Raw genomic sequence first — 15,113 nt, 5'->3', positions numbered from 1 at the left:
GATTATTGCCCCAAAGTGTACAAATCAAAAAAATGAGGCTTAGGGAATTTAAGAAGGTTGCCCTTGTAGCTAGCTGATAAGCCAGGGTGGCCTTACACAAGAGGGAAAAAAAGTGAGAGTGAAAGTTGGAAGGCTTCAAAGGCAGATAAGCAAATTAAATAATGAATTTTAAATTTTCATCTCTTTTAACCCTTTGTCTTTTGCACTTTTCTTGGGTTAATGAGACCCTACAAACACATTTCAGTCCACAATTTCATCTTCATTGCTTTAGGGATTTGCATCTGATAGCCATAGGAAATGCAGCTGACCCCTTCCCTAGTTATTTAATGACTTCCTGCGCACTCCTCTTCTCATTTTGGTTTCCCAACACCCACTTAAGACCCATTTAAGGATTTTGCTGCCCCCAAGATTTTGCATCTTTCTACTCAACTAATTACCCCCAACGGAAAAATGACTGCTCCACATACTTGGAGATATATGATAATCAAGCCACTAAATTCTCCTTTTGCTAATGACATGTTTTTTCAATATGTTCAAATGAGAGGCTCATTGGAAATTATTCACTTTCTTCTAAGTTGCAAAGGAAAATAAAAGGCAAATTATGGCTGTGTAAGCACGTGTTTTCTCAGATTCTATTCCACTGAATTAATTTGCCATCCACAGAGCTATTGACAGCTAGCTCTTTCCTTGAGCCTTTTCACTTACCAGGTGGAAATGATTAAAAATTTAATTTGCTTGAAGGGTCATTTAGGTTGGAGACTGCCCCTTTGTAATACAGAAGCCTCAAAGTCCACTAGAAAGAATAAGAGAACAATGGCTTCCATAAATGTTTCAACAGTGGGGGGAGAGAGTGTGAGAGTTGAAAGGGATTCAGACCATCACTGATTTTTCAGATGAGGAAACCGAAGCCCAGAAAGGTTAACAGGGTTGATCAAAATCAGTTTTGTTAGTTTGTAGCAGAGCTGAAACCAGGAACTAAAGGTTTTAACACTTGTCCCCTCTCTCCCTCCCTTCCATCCTGCTGCCAGTGTCAGTGGCAAATAAATATAAAGGCAAATAAAATAAAAGCAAATTCAAGAAAATGTAGCTTGGAGAGAAGTATTAGGACAGAACAATAATGCACACTTGCAATTTTCTACAAATTCCTTAATTACACAGCTTCATTCATTCACAGAAGTTGTGCCACTCACACATAGCCCAAGGCACACACAGTCCAAGGGAGATAACTCATCCTTATCTTACAGCACTCAGGGTGGCCAGTTCCAGCCAGAATGAAGAAGAGAGCAAGGGTCAAGGGCAGTACAGATGGAGCTGCTCTCCTTCACTCTCCAACTCCCACCCCTCCCATCAGCCCAGGTTGATCCATTTTCATTACATTTCTCTTTAATACAAAATCCAGACACTTTGTTCAGGAAACTCCGCTTATCAAATCTGCTCTTAATAATCCTTTTTTTTAATCAAACTTTATCTGAGGGAACCAAAATATGTTTGATCTTAGCATAAAGTGCACTTATCAGTCCCACTGCTAAAATGACACTGCCTGAAAATGAATGGTGTTAAGGGCAAAGTCTTTAGAGCCTTAGAGCCAGAAAGAAGTGAGTTTAAATCCAAAATCCATCACTTCTAGCTGCAATGCCTTGCCCAAATCATTCATTTGCTCAACAATATGTTACTGAGCACACTAGGCTCTAGTAATGCAAACAAATACTATCCCTGCCTTTTATCTTTACACTTCAGAGGCAGAGCCAGACACTAACACACCTGTCACCCAAGTTAATGCAAAGGGTTAACTGTTACAAGTGTTGCCAAGAAAGGTCTCTGGAACAATGAGAGCACCCAGTAGGAGGGTTTGCCTTAGTTACAAAGATCAGAAAAGACTTCTCCTAGGAAGGGTGACTGGAGCTGAGATCAGAAGGATAAGTGGACAATAAGTCAGTGAAGTAAGGAGGAGCCTTCATCCCAAGCAAGGTGCTGTGCTGAGGGACCACATCCTGTCTGGGAGATTGAGTCTGTGCAGTGTGAGCTGAGAGGTAGGGCACATGCTGAGGTCAGAGAAATGGACAAGGGCCTGTGGCCATGGTACGGAGGTTTGTCCTCGTTCTAGGTGGCATGGGGGATGTGGGGCATGATCTGTTCTCCAAGCAGGGAGAACAGACTGGGGGATAGCATGGACACAGGTGTACAGGTGGGAAGCCAGTGCAGTAATCCATATAAGAACTAGGAATGCTGTAGCTGGAAAGAGTAAACAGAATCTTGGGGATTTTTCAGAGGTAAAATCAATAAGCCTTAATAATAAATTGGATATGGGAAATGAGAGAAAAGGGTATATAAAACCTAACTCGTGAGACTTTGGCTGGTGTGACTGGGTAGGTGGCAGTACCATTCTCTGAAAAACAGAATTCAAGGAGGACAAGACTAGTGACCTAAACCTCTGAGCCTCAGTTTCCTCATCTGTAAAATGAGGATAGTAATACCTATATCACAATGTTGTTAGAAGCATTAGAGAAAGTTCCTAGAAAGTGACTGGTGTACAGCACTCCCCCAAATAAATGATACTTATTCTTATAGGCTGTTCTTTCTTGATCTGATTATAAATTCAGGATATCAAACATCCATTTATTTTCATTCTCTTCTTTGATTGTTCTATCAAATTGGTGGTTTACTGATCTAATAGTCTCTATTATGCTATTCTAGCAAAATAGGCAAGGTAGCAATTGCTCCTATAAACTTATTATTGTAAATGGCACTGCTACAGTTTAGCTCACAATGGTTTACTTTGCTTTTCAAGGGAAAACATCAATTGCAAATGCCATTCCTATTATTAAACAAATGTTCATGTGCAAATGTATTTAGTACCCAGGGGTGTAGTGCTGGGTCATTTAAAGGGAACTGAAAAACACTGCTCCCAAATCCAAGGGAGAAAACAATAACATGTACACAACACTTTAGGGTTTATTAAGTCCCATCACACACATTGTATCAATGGAACCTCACACTGTAAGGGGTTGGGAGGAAGAACGGGTGTTTTCACTGTTATTTTTATAAATGAGATTAGCTTAGAAAAGTAACTTGCTCTAACCCACAAAACAAGGAAGTAATAGAAGTGACTAAAATACAAGTCCTGTGGCTCCCTTTCTATATGTTTATCAAAATCCCCCACCTGCCAATGTTAAACCATTCAATGGAAACAGTAAAAATCATGCAGCCACTAAACAGAGGACGAGGCAACAAGATCACTTGAACTTTCATGGGGATATTTCATCAATTTGTTATTATTTACTTATTTATTGTTGTGGCTGTCATTAATAGACAACAAGTGATGAATTATTAGTCTAAGCCAGATCGTATGTTAAACACTTCAAGTTCATGGTCTCATTGAATCTTTACAGCAACTTATAACTTAAGTGGTTTTAAACATCAGAATTATAAAAAGTACAGAGGAAAAGGGAGACTTAGAAAACATAAATTCTTGTCCAGTTCCTAAATCCTGATCTCCTCCCAAAGCCACTGTACTAGACTAGCATGCTTCCGTGGGACATTTAATGTATAGCAGAGTCAAATACCAATAAGACCAATATCATGAGTGACTTCACATTATCCTGGGTTATTTGGAAACTCATGTGATGTCTCCCATCATCTAAGAGACAAGCATTTTCTCTAGTTCCACCCACTCAGTGAACAAACAGGTATGAGCCCTTACCTGGGTCAGGTACTTCTCTGGGTTCTCCAGGTTTTGTGTACAGAGGTTTATATCTCAAATTCCAATCCTAGCCCTTCTCCTTACCAGCTGGAAAACCTTGGGCAAGTTACTTAGCAGCTCAGATACTCAATTTAATAGTCTGTGAAATAGGGGTGATAATATTTAGTTCCAACATCATAAGGTAAATGGAACCTCATGCATGAAGCATTTAGCATGGTGCCTGGGGCATGGTTGGTGCTCCGCACTTATTAGCTATGGTTATTTTATATTTTGATGATCCTCCAGATAACAGAACAGATGTTAGTTTCATTTTATAGAAAGGAAACTGGTTCCAAGACATGAAGAATTTTGTATAATCTCACACATCTTATAAATGGTAAAACAGAGATAAGAAACCAAGTCTTCTAAATACTAAGAACAAATTTTTATTAAACCCCCCCAGAGCTCTCTAAGGAGGGTGGGTCTTGGTATCTGGAAGATTTTGAAAGTAGAAGCAGCACAGAGCCAAATTGCTCATCATAAAGGGTTGAGCGATTAAGAGACCTGGATGATTCAGAAATGGGAAGACAGAACCTAGGAACAGAGGTTTGGAAGGGAGGGTCAGAGAAAAGGGAGGAATAATAAGACAGAAGCGGGGGGGCGGGGGGGGGGGAGTGTGTGCTCAAAGGGATTTGAGAAATTTGCTCCAGGGTGTGCAATGTAAACTTGCTTCCTTCTATCTTCCAAATCTCCATGAAAATCTAGACTACTTCTAAAAGCTCTAGTGTGAGTCTAGACAGGTAAAGAGGAGCTGATCCCCATCTAAAGCTAATGAGGAGAGACAACAGACACACAAAAGGACAGGCCCCACCTAGGCATTCTCATGGAAAAGCAGTGGGGCCCATGCTATATGTTGTGTAAGAAAGATGAAAGGTGTGGAATCAGATTGTATTTATCAGGTGAAGGCAAAAAGAGGGAGGAAGGGGAAGGAAATCACCAAATTCTGCACAATCTAAGAACATTTGACAAACAGCTTTAGTTTCTACAACACCGTTCTTAGTCTAGCCAGCTTGTGGTGGGGACCCAGATCATTCATTCAGAAAGCCATCTTTCCTGCCACAGAGCCTGGAGAAGGATCTTACATGTAAATACTCTTTGATAGCCCTGAAGGAATACGCCTCATTTAAAAAGGAGGAGTGAAACTAGAGAATTGTCATTATTGTTCCTATTTTGCTTTTTCACCATGGTAAATACAGGCATACCAGGAGTTTCCTTATAGCACACTGAAAAATCATGAAATCTCCTTCACTCTGTCCTTCCCCTCTCTGCCAAAAACAAAATGCGACTGGTGGAAAACAGAATCTGTATTGGCCACACGTTCACTGAAGTTCAAATACTTGGATCGTTGTAGTTTAAAATCATATTTGCCTTTATGTCTTTTGGCCTAGACATAATAATAATTGCTGTAATAATTACACCTGCTGGTAGTAGGTAGCAAGAGAGATGGAGAAGAGAAACAAGAGCAGGGAGGAAGGTGGGGGTAGTCAGTGAATAAAAATAGACTGAGAAAGCTGATCTCTCCTTAGGGACTGAACAAATTCACCCCCCTCATGCTTCATTTGGAAGAAGGCAGTCTCCTGGGTGCTCCGTTCACCCTCCCTTCTCTCCTCATGCCTCCCTCATCCCCCGTTCAAAAGGAACTAAATAAAAGACCAGGTGGGAAGGGAGAAAGATAATGGCATTTGGTACCAAATCATCTGGGTGTGAGTCCCAACTTCTGCCATTGATTAGCTGTGCAATTATAAATGGAAATAGGTATCTCTTTTGGCTTTGCTTCTTCTCATGTGTAAAGCAAGGTTATGAGTATTGTCAATGAGATAAAGCAAGTACTCAGTACATTTCTGTGAATACTTATTAACATTAAAGGACAAAAAGAAACAGGAATGAAGATTTTATCATAAGACCTAAAACTGTAAAACTCCTAGAAGAAAACATAGGAGGAAAGCTTTATGACATTGGGCTTGGCAATGATTTCTTGGATATGACATCAAAAGTACAAACAATAAAAGTAAAATTAGACAAATGGGACTATATTACACTGAAAATCTTCTGTGCAGCAAAGGAATCAATCAACAAAGTGAAAAGTCAACCTATGGAATGGAAGAAAATATTTTCAGTGCATATGTCTGGTAAAGAATTACTATCCAAAATATAATATATAAGGAACTCCAACAGCTCGGTAGTATAAAAACAAATAATCTGATTTAAATGTGGGGCAAAGAGCTTGAATAGACATTTCTCCAGAAAAAGATTTGACTTTAAATTGCTCAACTAAATGTGTCAGATTCACATCTTCCCTTTCACCCAGCTCTTCCATTACCACCCAACAAGCACAGGCTTATCTTTCTTGTGAACCAAGCGATTCTACCCATTGACCTGACTTTGTCACAAGCCCAACCAACCTGGGACGGCTGGTGCGGAGGCATGTGAAAAAGTCTGAGTCAGGAACTCAGGGAGGCCCCCACCTGCCCACAGAATCTCAGTAGTCTGTAGGAAGGATGGTCTGAGTAGGCATGCACTCCTCTCCTTGCTCATGCTCAAGTTTTACTATTTTTGAGTGTTTTAACTCCAAATAGGATGTGGAGAAGACTTCTATGAAACAGAAAGTTGCTTGGTGAAGTTTGCATTTACTATGTCTGGCGTGGATGTATTTGCTAAGACCACTCAAGTAAATATGGCAATGGAATTTCAATAACCTACACAGGGGTGAGCAGACTATGGTCAATGGGTGAAATGATTCCCATTGCCAGTTTCTGGAAGGCCTGTGAACCAAGAATAGATTTTACATTTCAAATGGTTGAAAAAATGCAAAAGAATAGCATTTCGTGATATGTGAAAATTATATGAAACTATGTGAAAATTACATAAAATGAAAATTTATCATCCGTAAGTAAAGTTTTATTGGAACACATCATGTGCAATCATTTTCATATTGCCTATGGCTGCTTTCCCACTACAGCAGTAGAGCTGAGTATCTGCAACAGAGACCATATGTCCAGCAAAGCCTAAAATATTTATGATCTAGCCCTTTATAGAAAAAGTTTGACCCCTGAGCTATGGCACATTACTGCTTATAGGCTACAAATCCATTTATCACCACATTGCAGGTCACCACTAAACTCCCTTTCATTCCAGCCTGACCGGTTTCATCAGCTATGAACTTATTGCCTTCATTCTTGCCCTTTTTAAAGCATATTTTTCATAACCTTCTTCATGCCATCTCCCTGTTCAAAAGCCATCTATATACTTTTACAGTCAGGAGAAATAATCTTCCACTATGCCAATTGTTCTCTATCATTTATAGAACAAATTCCAAAATAGTTGTGATGCACATATAAAACCATTTAAATCTAACCTCGGTCTCCCCATCACTTCTGAAACATCCTGCTGCCAAGATTCCCTCTCTGCAGCAATGCCTTTCACCTTCATCTACCTAACAGCTCCCTTACTGCCATCAAAGTCCAGCCCAAAGTACCACTCCCTTTTCCTCATATCCTCAATCAGAAAACTATATTTTATTCATCAATTGTTCCCCCAAAGCACACACTTTTTTTTTGAACGTTATTTTATTTTTTTATACAGCAGGTTCTTATTAGTTATCTATTTTATACATATTAGTGTATACATGCCAATCCAAGTCTCCCAATTCATCCCACCACCACCTCCCCCCAGCTTACCCTCTTAGTGTTCATACGTGTGTTCTCTACATGTGTGTCTCTATTTCTGCCTTGCAAGCTGGTTCATCTGTACCATTTTTCTAGATTCCACATATATGAGTTAATATATAATATTTGTTTTTCTCTTTCTGACTTACTTCACTCTGTATGACAGTCTCTAGGTCCATCCACCTCACTAAAAATAACTCAATTTCATTTCTTTTTATGGCTGAGTAATATTCCATTGTACATATGTACCACATCTTCTTTATCCATTCGTCTGTTGACGGGCATTTAGTTTGCCTTCATGACCTGGCTATTGTAAATAGAGCTGCAATGAACACTAGGGTGCATGTGTCTTTTTGAATTATGGTTTTCCCTGGGTATATACCCAGGAGGGGATTGCTGGGTCATATGATAATTCTATTTTTAGTTTTTTAAGGAACTTCCATACTGTTCTCCATGGTGGCTGTATCAATTTACATTCCCACCAACAGTGCAAGAGGGTTCCCTTTTCTCCACACCCTCTCCAGCATTTGTTTTTGTAGATTTTCTGATGATGCCCATTCTAACTGGTGTGAGGTGATACCTCATTGTAGTTTTGATTGGCATTTCTCTAATAATTAGTGATGTAGAGCAGCTTTTCATGTGCTTCTTGGCCATCTGTATGTCTTCTATGGAGAAATGTCTATTTAGGTCTTCTGGCCATTTTTTGATTGGGTTGTTTGTTTTTTTAATATTGAGCTGCATGAGTTGTTTATATATGTTGGAGATTAGTCCTTTGTCTGTTGATTCATTTGAAAATATTTTCTCCCATTCTGAGGGTTGTCTTTTCTTCTTGATTGTAGTTTCCTCTGCTTTGCGAAAGTTTTTAAGTTTCGTTAGGTCCAATTTGTTTATTTTTGTTTTTATTTCCATTACTCTAGGAGGTGGGTCAGAAAAGATCTTGCTGTGATTTATGTCAAAGAGTGTTCTTCTTATGTTTTCCTCTAAGAGTTTTATAGTGTCTGGTATTACATTTAGGTCTCTAATCCATTTTGAGTTTATTTTTGTGTATGGTGTTAGGGAGTGTTCTAATTTCATTCTTTTACATGTAGCTGTCCAGTTTTCCCAGTACCACTTATTGAAGAGGCTGTCTTTTCTCCATTGTATATCCTTGCCTCCTTTGTCATAGATTACTTGACCATATGTGCATGGGTCTATCTCTGGGCTTTCTATCCTGTTCCTTTTATCTAAATTTCTGTTTTTGTGCCAGTACCATACTATCTTGATTACTGTAGCTTTGTAGTATAGACTGAAGTCAGGGAGTCTGATTCCACCAGCTCTGTTTTTTTCCCTCAAGACTGCTTTGGTTATTCAGGGTCTTTTGTGTCTCCATACAAATTTTAAGATCTTTTGTTCTTGTTCTGTAAAAAATGTCACTGGTAATTTTATATGATTGCATTGAATCTGTAGATTGCTCTGGGTAGGATAGTCATTTTCACAATATTGATTCCTCCAATACAAGAACATGGTACATGTCTCCATTTGTCCGTGTCATCTTTGATTTCTTTCATCAGTGTCTTATAGTATTCTGAGTACAGGTCTTTTACCACCTTAGGTAGGTTTATTCCTAGGTATTTTATCCTTTTTGTTGCAATGGTGAATAGGAGTGTTTCCTTAATTTCTCTTTTTGATCTTTCATTGTTAGTGTATAGGAATACAAGAGATTTCTGTGCTTTAATTTTGTATCCTGTAACTTCACCAAATTCATTGATTAGCTCTAGTAGTTTTCTGGTGGCATCTTTAGGATTCTCTATGTATAGCATCATGTCATCCACAAACAGTGACAGCTTTACTTCTTCTTTTCTAATTTGTATTCCTTTTATTTCTTTTTCTTTTCTGATTGCTGTTGCTAGGACTTCCAAACCTATGTTGAATAATAGTGGTGAGAGTGGACATCCTTGTCTCGTTCCTGATCTTAGAGGAAATGCTTTCAGTTTTTCACCATTGAGAATGATGTTTGCTGTGGGGTTGTCATATATGGCCTTTATTAAGTTGAGGTAGGTTCCCTCTATGCCCACTTACTGGAGAGTTTTTATCATAAGTTGGTGTTGAATATTGTCAAAAGATTTTTCTGTATCTATTGAGATGATCATATGTTTTTTTTCTTCAATTTGTTAATATGGTGAATCACATTGATTGATTTGTGTATATTGAAGAATCCTTGCATCCCTGGGATAAATCCCACTTGATCATGGTGTATGATCCTTTCAATGTGTTGTTCAATTTTGTTTGCTGGTATTTTTTTGAGGACTTTTGCATCTATATTCATCAGTGATATAGGTCTGTAATTTTCTTTTTTTGTAGTATCTTTGTCTGGTTTTGATATCAGGGTGATGGTGGCCTTGTAAGATGACTTTGGGAGTGTTCCTTCCTCCACAATTTTTTGGAAGAGTTTGAGAAGGATGAGTGTTAGCTCTTCTCTACATGTTTGATAGAATTCACCTGTAAAGCCATCTGGTCCTGGGCTTTTGTTTATTGGAAGATTTTTAATCACAGTTTCAATTGCAGTGCTTGCGATTGGTCTGTTCATATTTTCTATTTCTTCCTGGTTCAGTCTTGGAATGTTGTGCATTTCTAAGAATTTGACCATTTCTTCCAGGTTGTCCATTTTATTGGCATAGAGTTGCTTGTAGTAGTCTCTTATGATGCTTTGTATTTCTGCGCTGTCCATTGTAACTTCTCCTTTTTCATTTCTAATTTTATTGATTTGAGTCCTCCCCCTCTTTTTCTTGATGAGTCTGGCTAAAGGTTTATCAATTTTGTTTATCTTCTCAAAGAACCAGCTTTTACTTTTATTGATCTTTGGTATTGTTTCCTCTGTTTCTATTTCATTTATTTCTGCTCTGATCTTTATGATTTCTTTCCCTCTACTAACTTTGGGTTTTGGTTGTCCTTCTTTCTCTAGTTCCTTTAGGTGTAAGGTTAGATTGTTTATTTAAAATTCTTCTTATTTCTTGAAGTAGGCTTGTATAGCTATAAACTTCCTTCTTAGAACTGCTTTTGCTGCATCCCATTGATTTTGGATCATTGTGTTTTCAGTGTCATTTGTCTCTATGTATTTTTTGATTTCCTTTTTGATTTCTGCAGTGATCTCTTGGTTATTTTGTAAAATATTGTTTAGCCTACATGTGTTTGTGTGTTTTACATTTTTTTCCCTGTAATTTATTTCTAATCTCATAACCTTGTGGTCAAAAAAGATGCTTGATATGATTGCAATTTTCGTAAATTTACTGAGGCTTGATTTGTGACCCAAGATGTGATCTATCCTGGAAAATGATCTGTGTACACTTGGGAAAAAAGAGTAGTCTGCTGTTTTCAGATGCAATGTCCTAAAAACATCAGTTAAATCTATCTGGTTTATTGTGTAATTTAAAGCTTTTGTTTCCTCATTAATTTTCTGTCTGGATGATCTGTCCATTGGTGTAAGTGATGTGTTAAAGTCCCCCACTATTATTATGTTACTGTTGATTTCCCCTTTTCTAGCTGTTAGCATTTGCCTTGTGTATTGTGGTACTCCTATGTTGGGTGCATATATATTTATAATTGTTATATCTTCTTCTTGGATTGATCCCTTGATCATTATATAGTGTGCTTCCTTATCTCCTGTAATATTCTTTATTTTAAAGTCTATTTTATCTTATGAGTATAGCTACTCCAGCTTTCTTTTGATTTCCATTTGCATGGAATATTTTTTCCATCCCCTCACTTTCAGTCTGTATGTGTCCCTAGGTCTGAAGTGGGTCTCTTGTAGAAAGCATATATATGGGTCTTGTTTTTGTATCCATTCAGCGAGCCTGTGTCTTTTGGTTGGAACATTTAATCCATTGACATTTAGGGTAATTATCAGTATGTATGTTCCTATTACCATTTTTGTAATTGTTTTGGGTTTGTTTTTGTAGGTCCTTTTTTTCTCCTGTGTTTCCCAGTAAGAGAAGTTCCTTTAGCATTTGTTGTAGAGGGCAGGTTAGGTGGTGCTGAATTCTCTTAACTTTTGCTTGTCTGTAAAGCTTTGGATTTCTCCATTGACTCTGAATGAGATCCTTGCCAGGTAGAGTAATCTTGGTTGTAGGTTCTTCCCTTTTATCACTTTAAATATGTCCTGCCACTCCCTTCTGGTTTGTAGAGTTTCTGCTGATAAATCAGCTGTTAACTTTATGGGAGTTCCCCTGTGTGTTATTTGTCCTTTTTCCCTTGTTGCTTTTAATGCTTTTTCTTTCTGTTTAATTTTTGTCAGTTTGATCACTATGTGTCTCGGCATATTTCTCCTTGGGTTTATCCTGCCTGGGACTCTCTGTGCTTCCTGGACTTGGGTGGCGATTTCCTTTCCCATCTTTTCAAATATTTTCTCAAGTCCTTTCTCTCTCTCTTCTCCTTCTGGGACCCTTATTATGTGAATGCTGTTGCATTTAATGTTGTCCCAGAGGTCTCTTAGGCTGTCTTCATTTCTTTTCATTCTTTTTTCTTTATTCTGTTCTGTGGCAGTGAATTCCACCATTCTGTCTTCCAGGTCACTCATCCATTCTTCTGCCTCAGTTATTCTGCTGTTGATTCCTTCTAGTGTAGTTTTCATTTTAGTTATTTTATTGTTCATTTCTGTTTGTTTGTTCTTTACTTCTTCTAGGTGTTTGCTCTTTAATTCTTCTAGGTCTTTGTTAAACATTTATTGCATCTTCTTGGTCTTTGCCTCCATTCTTTTTTCGAGGTCCTAGATCAACTTCACTGTCATTATTCTGAATTCTTTTGCTAGAAGGTTGCCTATCTCCACTTCATTTAGTTGTTTTCCTGGGGTTTTATCTTGTTCCTTAATCTGGTTAATAGTCCTCTGCCTTTTCATTTTGTCTATCTTTCTGTGAGTGTGGTCTTCATTCCACAGACTGCAGGATTGTAGTTCTTGCTTCTGCTGTCTGCCCTCTGGTGGATGAGGCTATCTAAGAGGCTTGTGCAAGTTTCCTGATGGGAGGGAATGGTGGTGGGTAGAGCTGGCTGTTGCTCCGGTGGGCAGAGCTCAGTAAAACTTTAATCCACTTCTCTGCTGATAGGTGGGGCTGGGTTCCCTCCCTGTTGGTTGTTTGCCCTGAGGAGGCCCAGCCCTGGAGGCTACAGGCTCTTTGTTAGGGCTAGTGGTGGACTCCAGAAATGATCATGCCAAGGAGCACTTCCCAGACCTCTGCTGCCAGTGTCCCTGTCCCTGCAGTGAGTCACAGCCACCACCTGCCTCTGCAGGAGACCCTCCAACACCAACAGACAGGCCCAGTTCAGTCTCCTATGGGTTCATTGTTCTTTCCCCCTGGGTCCTGATGTGCACACTACTTTGTGTGTGCCCTCCAAAAGTGGAGTCTCTCCTTCCCCGAGTCTTGTCGAAGTCTTGCGATCAAATCCCACTAGCCTTCAAAGTCTGATTCTCTGGGAATTCCTCCTCCCATTGTCAGACTCCCGGGTTGGGAAGCCCAACGTGGGGCCTAGAGCCCCCACACCAGTGGGTGGACTCCATGGTATAACTGCTCTCTAGCCCATGAGTCACCTACCCAGCAGCTATGGGGCTCGATTTTATTGTGATTGCACTCCTCCTAGAGTCTCATTGTGGCTTATCCTTTGCCTTTGTCTGTCTTCTCCTTTGTCTTCGTCTCCCCTGCTGAGTTCCAGTGTCTTCCTGTCAATGATTGTTCAGCAGTTAGTTGTGACTACAGTGCTCTTGCAAGAGGGAGTGAGCACTCATCCTTCTACTCCACCATCTTGAACAAATCTGATCAGCACATACCTTTTATAAACTTCTGTGGTGAAACTTACCATAGTACCTTGAAATGACTTATGTGTGTCTGTCTGTCTGTATGTATGTATTTCTAGCCTGACCCACCATATCCAGCAACCAGTGAGCCACAAACCACATTTTCTTCATCATTATGACTACAGCATTTGGCATGAAGAAAGAACATATTATGTGTTTATAGAATTTAATAATAATAATAGTTATGATTCCTTTTATTGTCTTCTTTTATTTCAGTAGTTTAGGACATGATTCTTATAAATAAAAGTGGCCATAGACATAAGAGGTCTCTACAGGTTTATCCTAAGTAGCTCTGTGACATGAGATAAGCCACTTGACTTTTCTGAGATGCAAATTTCTCACATGATAGAAGATAAGGATGAGACCTAACTGGTTGACTTTATCTACCTCATGGGAGAGGATGATAATCAATCATAAAAATAACAGCCAGCATGAATTCACATTTATAAACACTGCTAGTTCAAAATATACTCTCGTAAATGAGATATTTTATACTGGCAAAAAAAAAAAAATTGAAGCCCAAATAACATAATGTCAGTAAAAGCTCTTTATAAATTATAAAGTACACATGTGAAATAAAATGGATTCTAATTTCTATGATAATAACCACCTGGCACAGCTCAAAAGATCACAACGTAGCCTGGCAGATAGCAGAGGCTGTTTGGAGGGCTCATCATACATTGCAGAGGAGCAGGTAATTTTATTTTGCATGGTAACAATATGTCTTCTGGCTTCCTCCACTTCAGCTTCCTCATGTGGAAATTAAAACACCTTACAAGTGTAAGGAAGTTAGATTTACAAGAAACTTGACATCCATTATCACTTTGCAAATCAGAAATCCATTCTTCAGAGCTGGAAGTGATTTGCCTTAGACCTTCCAGCAAATGAGAGGGAGTTGGAATTCAAACCAGGGTCCTCAGATGGTGAGTCTCTGATTTTTCCATCATACCAAGAGCTTAGAGCATTAGAACACTTGAGATCATCTATGCTAACAACTTTAGAGATTAAGAAACTGAGACTAAGAGATTACAAAAATTGTCTGTCTAAGATCATATAATTAAGGAGAAAGTTAGGAATCTAGCCAGGATGCTCCCCCCACCTCTGGTCCCTACATAGTTATATTTTATCTTCTGTAGTAACCAGCCTCATTGATGACCTCCAATGATCCCTATTCCCTGGCAATCACACTCTTGTATCATCTCCTCCCAGACTGAAGAGGGCTGACTTGTATAACCAATAAGATATTGTGAAAATGGTAATGTGTGACTTTTGAGACTTGGTCATAAAAGACATCATGGCTTCTGTCTTACTCTTATGTATCATTTGCTCTGAGGGAAGCCAGCCATTATGTTGGAAGAATGCTCAAGGGCTCTTTGGAGAGGTCCACATGACAAGGAACAGAAACAGCCTTCCTATGTGCATGAGTCTTTTTAGAAATGGATCCTACTGCCCCATTCAAGCCTTTAAATGACTGCAGTCCCTGCCAATATCTTGACTATAGGCTCATGAAAGACCCAGAGTCAGAACCACCTGGCCCAATGGCTCCTGAATTCCTGACATACAGTAACTGTGTGAATAATAAATGTTTATTGCTATTTAAATCACTTAGTTTTAAGGCAATCTGTTATGCAGCAATAAATAACGAATATACTTCCCATTGTGAGCAGTAATTTCTCCAAGGTTTGTGCACATTCACTTTTCTCCTCCTGAATTCCAAGCTTCTCTTCCTAAAATGTAGTCATAAATCTACTTTTTTAGTAGTTCCCTAAACTCACTTTCAGAGACATTAATCAAATGAGAAAAGTTACTTCAATAATCTGATTTCCCCATAGCCTTCACCCAGCTGCCCCAGAGGTTTTCCATCTTGTCCCCAAGCAATTTCCTCACC

This window comes from Globicephala melas, chromosome 2 (assembly GCF_963455315.2).
Source record: "Globicephala melas chromosome 2, mGloMel1.2, whole genome shotgun sequence".
NCBI classification, from domain to species: Eukaryota; Metazoa; Chordata; class Mammalia; order Artiodactyla; family Delphinidae; genus Globicephala; species Globicephala melas.
Note: the sequence above shows the minus strand (reverse complement) of the source record.